Source organism: Alligator mississippiensis, chromosome 10 (genome assembly GCF_030867095.1).
Source record: "Alligator mississippiensis isolate rAllMis1 chromosome 10, rAllMis1, whole genome shotgun sequence".
NCBI classification, from domain to species: domain Eukaryota; kingdom Metazoa; phylum Chordata; order Crocodylia; family Alligatoridae; genus Alligator; species Alligator mississippiensis.
Window position 1 is genome coordinate 67,254,537 of NC_081833.1, and position 9,963 is coordinate 67,264,499.

Genomic DNA, 9,963 nt, shown 5'->3' on the forward strand with positions numbered 1-9,963 from the left:
CCTATTGCAGGCCTAAATGGCATTTAATACTCTTGACTTAGTGTATCCCCACACGTCAGAAATGACTACCCTCAGCTCATTCAGGCTACGTCTGTTCATTCAGTTGCTATTATTAGTGTTTTATTTCTCTACACCCCTTCTTTCTCTCTATTGTTTCATTTAGTACGTTTCACTTCTGCAAACTAAGTGGGATAAAGCATTTTAACTTTACACATATGTGCTTTTATTTGGTATATATATGTATTGATCTGACATACCCTACCCCTCATACTATCCCCTCTAGTGCCCTAAAGTATCTAAGGGTATAATCCACCTTCCTATATTGGCCTCTGTGCATAACCTATCTAAATCCTAAGTCTGAGCTGGCTGTGGAATAGTATGGGCTGCAGACACCATGCAAGAAGAGGTCTACAATCAGGGGTGATAAGGATGGAGAGGAAACAGAGCCATAGCTGCATCACACTGGAGCTGGATGGATGCAAGAGCCAAAAGGGTGCCTGCATTTTATAAAGAGCGGGTGCAGCATAGTCTCTCTTTCTCTCTTGGTAAACAGGTGTTCTGGTAGAAAGGTGCCTGAGTGAACATTTTCCCAATGCTGTTTTTGGGAAGGAACAGCTACAAGTTGCCCCAAGCTCAAGGTTGTGCCTAAAGACACAATGCAGCTTGATGCTCATTTCCCTGCTAACCACAGTGAGTGGGAAATAGAAAAGAAACCATTTAACCAACTTCCTGGCACAGGATCCTGTGTGAAAGACTGTTTTTTTAAACACATCTCTCTGTATATATTCTAGGGAGAATCTTATTGATAAATCTCTGGCCAGCACACCGTGAGGTGTGCAGACAAATCATATAACATTACCAGTGTGGTCAAAGTGACCTGGTGTGACATGTCACCTAGAACAGAGCTTAGCTCAGAATTGAAAATATAAGATCAGTGTTTTAGTTGCTTGAGATTGTTTTCTTTTGTTATAAAAGGACTTTATGGGCTTAGTGATGTCTCTTTCAGGGATATAAATGCAATCTAAGATTCTCTTGGGGCATTCAGAAGTAAAAGTATTAGTAGCTAAAGAATTCTTCCGAGCAAAATAGGAACAGGAGTGAAGTCTGATGCATTACAGAGAGCATGAGTGACTGGTGCCTCCTGAATCTGGGGGGGCACCCACAGAAGCCACCAACGGCAGCAGCCCTGTTGGGGGGGGCACCAGTCCTACCAACAGCAGCAGTGTCGGGAGTGGCCCCATCAGGGGGGACACATGCACCCACTGCCAGTTGCCTATGACAGAGTCATCTCTGTGCATAAGTCTGTATTATATACAGACTTCGGTTCTTGTTAATGCTATCCACATACTTTTAGAGGTAAAAAAATATATAGGGCTAGGTTCTGTCACTCAGGCTAGGAGTATCTTATTGTATAAATGGCCTTGTGATTTCAGTGGAACTACTTGCATAAGAACAACTCACTGCAATTAAGTGTGAAAGTTTCTGACCCATAGAGATGGGACTAAATAGGAGACATGGAAAAAATCTGTGGTTAGAAATGAAAGTTGTAAATGTATTTTCATCAACTCCAGAAGCCCCCCCCCCCCCCCCCCCGGTCTGTAGGCTAAATTGTGAATATCTGCAAATGGATTTGTTTCGTTCTTTTACAGGAATAGTGTATAGAGTGACAAAGACCATCACAGCACTCTGAATGTCACTATGAATAAAGTATCTTATAAAAACCTATTACTTGTTTTTTTTAAAAGGGACTTTAGATGTTTCCCCAGACCTTCCACTTTGTTGACTTTCCCATTTCACCCAACCGGTCATGGAAAGGAGGCCCTACAACTTAATAAAGAAATAATAAATAGTTATGCAAGGGAGATACTAGATTTGGAAGCAGAAGCATCTAAAAATACATTCTGACAAATATGTTTGTACAGCCCATCCACTGCAATACCTCACTGACAGTGCAATAAAAACAACAGTAATAATAAGTATATTGTCGCATAGTAAATCAATTGATGCAAGTGCATAGATTTTGAATATATAGTGTGGTCTTATTTCTGAAAGGCAATAAAAGGATCAAAGGTTTGTTTCTTCAGTTCAGAGGGTTTGCTCTCACTGTCTTTTTTTTCACCATTGTGTTTTTTAAAGAAAAATATTAATTCTAGTTCATTCAGTCTTTCATTAAATGAAAGTTCCTCCATAATTGTTACCAGTGGAAAATACATGACCAACCATTTATTGAATCTTTTTTTTTTTTTTGCTTATGGAATGTCCCTGATTTAATCATTGTTTTATTTCATTAAAGCATTATGAATTAAATCTGAATGTCCACAATGAGTAGAATTATGCAGCAGGCCAGCACAAATGTTTGCAACATATAATTTCCGTTTGAATCCTCCTGAAAAGATCTAGTAGTGAATCAGCCTATTGTCAATCTTCTCTACATGGATGAACTTCACACACTGATTGGTTTTGTTCATGGACCTGAACAGGGCTAGAACTGGTCAAGAATTGTTTGATGAAATGTTGCAAAATACCAGTTTTTTTTAAATCAAGGGTTTCATTGGAAATTATCAATTTCAAAGAGTTTACCCTTAAAAACAAAGGAAATAAGGTTCCTGCCAAGAAATAGATTTGGGCTTTTAAAAATCAAATTTTGTATTTGGAAATTATTTTTTATTTAAGAAAATATTTTTTTTAATAGACAAGATCCAAAAAGAAATATTTCAAATTGATTGAAAAAAATGTTTAAAATATTCAAGATTTCTGTGTTTCATATCCATTTTGGGACTGAGAATATTTTTGATATCTCAAAACTTTTCCTGGGACAGGAAAGTTATTTGCCACCCTTCTCTAATCAGGGCTTCAGTACATTTGGCATGGATTATTTATTTGATTTCTATGCTACCCTCTGCAAAAAGATTCAGGGTAGCTTACAATTACAGTCACAAAAACAGATAAAATAATAAAACAATCGGTTCCCAAAGAACATCCAAGCTTAACCCCACCTGCTAAAAGTCCAACCAAATGAAAAGGTTTTACACTGCTTCTGAATGGTGATTCAGATATTCACTTCCTAATAATACTCCCCGGTACAACTTTGACATTTGCTTTCTGTGAATATGCCTGATGGTAGAATTTGATGGGAAATATATTTATGGAAGGTGAACACAAAAGGCCTACAGGCCTTTTACCATCTAAAATCTGTGTGACTATTCAAGGGAAAATATCTGGCAGTAACCTCAGGTATACTACTATTCTGCTCTTCATTAACCCAGACTGGCTTTTTGGTCTCCACTATATCTTTAACAAGTTAAAATGACCTAGACATTTGTCTTTATACAGACACAAAATACATTCTGTTGTAGATAACCAGAGTAGATGTACAGTTTTATCCTAGACAATGGAAATGTGATTGTAGTTTAAATTACTGCATGGTTATTCCAAATGTGTCTACTTTGGGTTGTACAAGGGTGAACAGAGCTCTTATTTTTTACATTTGGAGGACCAAAAGCAACCGTTAGAGAAACCCACTAGTTTGCCATACATCAAGAACACACTTAAAATGTTCCTATTGACCAAGCAGATAGCAATGGCTTCTTTACGGTATGATCTATCCCTTACTTAAGTCTATGAAAAAGGTGGGGATTCGTATTGGAATCAAATGAAAGTAACTGTTATTTTTTTTAAACTCAGAATAATTAGAAAACACAGCATGTGAATTTGATGTTGGAAAGCAAGCATACTGGAAAAAATGCCAATGGTCCTGCATGTTTTCAGGGAGAGAAAAAAAGGTTTGTACAGACACTAGCATCCAGTTTACAAATAGTCTCATAAGTGATTCTAGCACATAATGAACCTCGCTGTGTCCAGCCTTCCAGTTCATCACAACTCTGTTGGATCCAGGTGGATGATGTGGCTCTTTATCAACACAAATAATATTTCACAGCTTTCATCTTTTTTTTAATCATATCAGTGATATCAATATATATTTTTGAGGGCTAAATTCAGCCTTCTTCTAAGAGGCATCCCAAACAAATTAGGTTTGTTTGGTTTTTTAAATCTTTACATTCAGATTGTAGGTTGGAATAAAAGATATAGATTCTGTACAATAAAACAAAAAGGTCTCTGGGAAAATGATAGTTTTGCCAATTTTTTTCTATTTTTCACCTGGGAAGCTGGACTGAATCTCAGTTAACAGATACGTTTAGAATAATTTTTTTTTTCTTAAGCCTTGAGAGATATATATTTTTGTGCTAGAAATTGAACTGTGTGCGCAATTCATATGATAGGCATATTTTTTTATACAGCCAACTTTTGCCACCAGTAAAGGATTTCAAGTCTCAGCCAAGTGGAAAATATATCCCTAGGTATCTGTGCTGCCTAGTAAAGCTAGGAGATTTAGACATTCAAGACACAAGCTGATTGTGAAAGCACCCTCTGCTAATATAAACCTATGCAGTGCTAAAATGATGCTGACAACCCCCGCAAACCTTTAAATAGCCATTTCCAAGCTGGCAGATCTAAATTGCAGCAAAACAAAGTAATCACACAAAGAATTCTTTGCAAATTAAAACAATTCCATGTTGCCTCTCTACGCTCTGGAGCTTCACAAATAACAATGCAGTATCTGAAACCATTTTTCTTATTTGCTTTTATGGGAAATACCTTTCTGTGCTAAAAGTAAGCAAATGCTCTTTGCCAGTAAAAGGCATGTTAGCAAACAATGCTAATTACAAAAAGAAGCAATCATGCTTACACTTTTATAGGAGTTTGAGGAGTTTTCAAGTAGTTTAAGGAGTGTATTGTGTGTCATTGCATTTCTCTTAGTCATAGACAGAGCAGATACTCATTTCTTATGAATCATTTATCCAGTGAATTTAGTTCTTTTCTGTTCAATGCTTTTTGTCATGCATATGTGATTAAAAAAATACAAAGTGCTTTGCAGTTGTTCAAGGCATGTGGCTTGCTTACAGAGTCCTCTCTATGAATAATCCCTCTTCAATTGTTTTCAAAATATGAGTCACCAGAGTTATGTGACAGTATTTATTAACCTAGAAGGAGACCCTTTAACCATTCACGGATCATTTCTTGACCTTTGCAGCTTTCTGATGAATCTATTGAAGGTGCAATTCACTGCTGTGCAGAAGGCCAGTGCAAGGCACATACAACCACATAAGCTGCCAAGATACTATGGTATCTGTTATGGTGTTGAGTCATTTCTACTGCCCTCCCCACTATAATAGGCTGGTCTCAGCAGGGTCACACAGCCTTACTGAAATCAGGGTTTCAGTTGGGGAGGATTTTGCCCACAGTGCAATTGATAAGAAGCCTTGTATGGAGAAGGTAAGATTTTTTTGTAATATTTTTTAAAATAAGATACGTGACTCAGTTTACCTGTTCATTTTGTGTTACAACTCATTGGATGTGGAGGGAGGGTGAGAGTGGGGTGTTAAATAGCATGCCTGAGCTGGTATGAATGAAACATCAAGGACTATTCATATGGAGAGAGAACCCTAGAGAGACGGTGACTGTATATATTCAGATGGAAACAACTGGAGGACAATGGTAGATGAGGGTGAGGAAAGTGAATTCCTTATCTGCTTTGCCAGGAAAAGAATGAAATTTCCACAAAGGGAGGGCAAAGAAACCCAGATATGGATGCTGGTCTTTAAAGTTCTCAGGGCAGAGAGACTCATTGAATCCCACAGAAAGCTTGAGAAAAGAAACCACAAAAGACTGGGGAAGCGGGGAGGATGGTTGTGCTAAGATGCACTCTAATTTAAGCCAGACATAAGGTCCTGATATTCGGTACTTCTGAAGACTAATTACACTGATTTGTTCTGTAAAGACTATCCTGTGTCACTATTGCCATGCAGTGGTTGTATTGTCCCCAAAATGCAGAAAGTGTCTAACAGAATTCATGTGAATGTCTTACAAGGCCACACTGGAAAACTAGGGTGCGGTAGTCAGGCACAGACCAACAAACCCCAATTGGCTCAGCCTTTAAGTAAGCACGTTCAGGGCCTGCCAATAAATAAAGGCATTCACAAAGCAACTGCATGACGGTTGTGGCATTGAGCACCCTGTAAATCTGGCGCACGGACATGATAAAGAGCTCTTGTAATATTGCTGACAGGACTGGAGTTGTAAAAAGGGCCTCAAAGAGAGACTGCTGGGGAAGACCTCTGACAACAGCTGTTGGAAACATGACTTTCTAGCAATGATACAAGTACCAGCAGCTGCCTTAAAACCCCAGCCCCTACTGTCCAGTGGGTCATAGTGAAAGCAGTGGGGCCAGGCACACCTAGAGAGAGACACCTGAACTCAAGGGGGTTTAAGATCCCAGGCCCTAGTGAGAGGGTGGAGTTGGAACCAGACACACCTAGAGAGAGGAACCTGAGCCCAAGGGGTGTAAGACTCCAAGCCCTAGTGGAGGGGGCGAGAGTAATGAGTCACCTGGGGAGGGACTCGAGTCAGAGCTCTGTCTAGGGCCAAGCAAATTGACTGGTCACCGCTCAGATGAGGCTCACAGAAGAGACCCAAAAGGCTGCACCAGGGACGGTCAAGGTATGTGAGTAAGTAAGCCTGACAGACTATAGGATCCACTCAAGGGAGCAGGGCAGGCGGAGTGTAGCCCCATGCAGGGCAGCGAGTAAGAGGCCCAGTGAGAGTGAGTGGAGTGCTAGAGGTCCGGTGAGAGCAGGTAGTATGAATGAGGCCCATTGGGGGTGGAGTGAAAGGATGAATGTGTGTGGCCTAGCAAGGGACTGAGTTTGTCCCGGCCTCAAGCTGGATCATAAAGCAACTCTAGAATGTCACCTGTGAGTCATGGGACACCATAAGAAGAGGTTGAAGTCGTGTGTGAACCCCCTTGCATTGAGGTATTAAATGGGCAGGCTCCCACTTATTCCAACAGAGTGATTTACAACGAGTCGTGGCAGGAAAAACTGGGCAGACCGCCCTAAACGAAGTGGTGGGCTGGTATGGTGACCAATCAACAGTAGGTGCCCTCATCACAATCAGAGATAATCCAGCCCTGGAGTGGCATAACTTTGAGCTGCCTAACAAGTACTCAAAACTAGTTTTGTGTGTTAACAAGCAGGCAATCCAAGTGTAAACAGTTCAAGAAGTTACCCCAAATTATTGTGCGATAAGGCCCAAAGACACAGACCACACAAAAGCATTACTTTTCTACTAGGAGAATCACAGCACTCTTGATAGAAACTGCCAGCATACAAGTGTTCATTCAGTTTCTCCGGGAGGAAACATCCAGGAGAATGCTTGTCTAGGTTGACGCCTGGAAGATTTTCCCTGCAAAGGAATTTCTCTTACTAAAATAAACACCTGTATGCTGGACCCTTCTGTGATTGGGAGGAGTCAAGCAGCAGCTTCTCCTTGTGTGTTCCTCACTCTGTGGGGAATCTAGTCTGGCAGAGGCAGGGACATTTCCCCACAGCTTCACTCTTCCCAATCATAGAGGAGTTGCAACTCAAAAGGGAGGAGAGGAGCAGCCAGGCAATGCCTCTGGCATGTCTCCCAGACCTGACACAGCCCAGCATGGGGACCAGGAATGAAGTGGCTACTGCTCCCCATGCCATCCCCAGACTGGAATCACTGGTTTGATGAAGGTGTGAGGAGCACAGGAGAAGGGATGACTGCAAGCTATAACACCTGCATGCTCACTCTCCTGGAATGATTTCTAGTGCTGGAAATTTCCCAGAAGTTTCTAGGACTGGGAATGAATTCCTGTTCATACCTATAATCCTGCTGCCAAACTAATAATACCCAGGGTGGGTACTACTGTTTTGGTTTAAAATACAGTGTCTTTCAGGGCATATTTTGGGGTCTTTGGCTTTATGGGTAGATTTTACAGGCTCCAATGTTTGCATGCTTTCTTTTTAATAACAATAATAATAAAAAGCTATGGAAGTCTGTAAAAGCAATCCATAAAAAGCATCCTTTAGGATGCCTTTCAACAATGCAGATTTTTTTTTTCAGTTTAAATTCTAAAAAAAATCCCTGTGAGCTACTATTCCAGTAAAAGATGCAAGGTAGTTACAGTAATTAATTTCACCAAATCCCTATGCAAAGCCAGAGACAAAGAGTGTCTACGGAGTCTTTCAGGGAAAAGAGCACTTTAGGCATTGCAGAATATAGCAAAGCACCATGCCCAAAAGACAGCAACTGAGCTAGACTGAAAGTTGGGGGAAAATAAAACTGGTGATTGTGAAATGGTAAGCAGACCTCAGCCGAGCTGGAACACTGGCTGCACAGGTAAAAAGTATTAGAATAATAATGAAGGGAAGATGGCACATACCTCTTAACACCTGCTGAAAGCATTTAAGTGTCCCTGAAAGCAGGTTCTGGTCCTCCCCAGTCATCTGAGCTGGAGCCTCCCTGGAAGATGCAGGGGCAGGAAAAATTTCTGCCTCTCCAAGTAAGCAGGGAATATTTCTGCCTTTGCATGGGGAGCCTCGGGGGACACCTGAGAAACACACCTGGACCTTCCTCCATATGCTGCTAGTCAGACTGTGCCAAAGCCTGAGAATTAGGCAGTGGAAAGCAGCTCTGAGCATGAATCAAGCAGCACGTTTGAGACTGAAAACTCAAGGGCAGCTCTGAGCATGAGCTCAGGGCTGTGTGAAACTGGCTCAGATGCCTAATTTCTGAGCTTTGGCATGCACTGAGTGGGGTCAAGTAGGCAGGGAATGTTTCTCAGCACCACTGCCAGGCTCATCATAGAGGTCGTGTAGACATGCCCCCCATAACAAATAACTAGTATAAATTCATATGAGTAGTTTAAACTGATTGAATAAAGGGGCCCAGCAGTCTTTCCTGCCCAGAGCAGGGGGGCTGGACCCAACGATCTCACAAGGTCCCTTCCAGCCCTAAACTTCCATGTGAATCTGTGAACAGTAAAACAGTTACCTAGGAGCCATGTTTCTTGAAGCATCATTACTGTTTCCAACAAAGAGCGATATCTATTCATTTTTCATCATCAGACACTGCTGAATCCTTTCTTAACCCATTTTAAAATGCAGGCTAGAAGCTTAAACATGGTATAATCTGGTAACTTTCTTTAAGTCACCTCTTTAAAAAAAAAGGCATATGTTCAAGACTTTTCAATAAGAAAAGGCCAAGGCGTTTCATAAGCTCTGTTCTGTTTAAACAGAGTATGAGGCTGGGCACTTACCCAGTTTTATTGCTGCATCTGATCTTGGTAGTGGAAGGATGACTCGTATTTTACTAATCCCATCAGCATTCCTGACTGCTCTAGAGAGAGAGATTATTTGTCAGAAAACTCACCTTGTCAGGAAGATGACAAACAAAGAGGGAGAAGAGGAAGCAGCACTTTTATGACATGGCTTTCAGCCCTTTGTTTTTGAAAGGATCCTTCCTGCAATTTATGTCTGTGTGGGTTAGAAGTATGTTTTAATTCTGCCCTTGAGATGAGGTGCAAGCACTAACAACTGCGAATATTCATCCCCAGCAAACATTTCACTGAATAGAGACTCTGATGTCAATTTATTAAAGCTGGTTCCCAATGCCACCGCATATCTTAAGTTTTTCAGACTTCCTTTCCATTCATCCAGCAAGATATGCAGCAGTTTAAAGATAAGTAGCAATACCAAACTCCTATTAGCATTATTGCTGCTATTTTCACAAGGGAATACCATAATGTAAAAAGGAGTTTCTTTAAGCTGGTAACTGTTCTAATTAGAGCTGAGGAAATAGAGATCATTAAAACAAACATTGGAAGAAGAAAGGTATTTTAGCTGCTTCACAAATCATGGTTATGACCAGGTAAGAAAGGTGAAGAGCAGTAGAAGATTGATCCAAACCAATTGCATCAGCTGCTCTTTGACCGTCTTTTTCAACTAAGCTGCCAATGAGGCAATATTAGATGGAGTGGTAAGGTGGAAGGGAAGGATGAAATGAGGAGAAATTTCCCTTGCTTATTTGTCTTGAACT

General features: G+C 40.7%; 1 long non-coding RNA gene across 1 annotated transcript in view; it reads right to left on the reverse strand.

Moving 5' to 3' along the window:
• The window catches only part of LOC109283349 (uncharacterized), a 66,262-nt gene extending 57,643 nt beyond the window's left edge, over positions 1-8,619 (reverse strand). Inside the window, exon 1 of the long non-coding RNA XR_002090465.2 lies at positions 8,309-8,619. This is a non-coding gene — a long non-coding RNA (uncharacterized LOC109283349). The remainder of the gene's footprint in view (positions 1-8,308) is intronic.
• Positions 8,620-9,963: the final 1,344 nt, after the last annotated feature.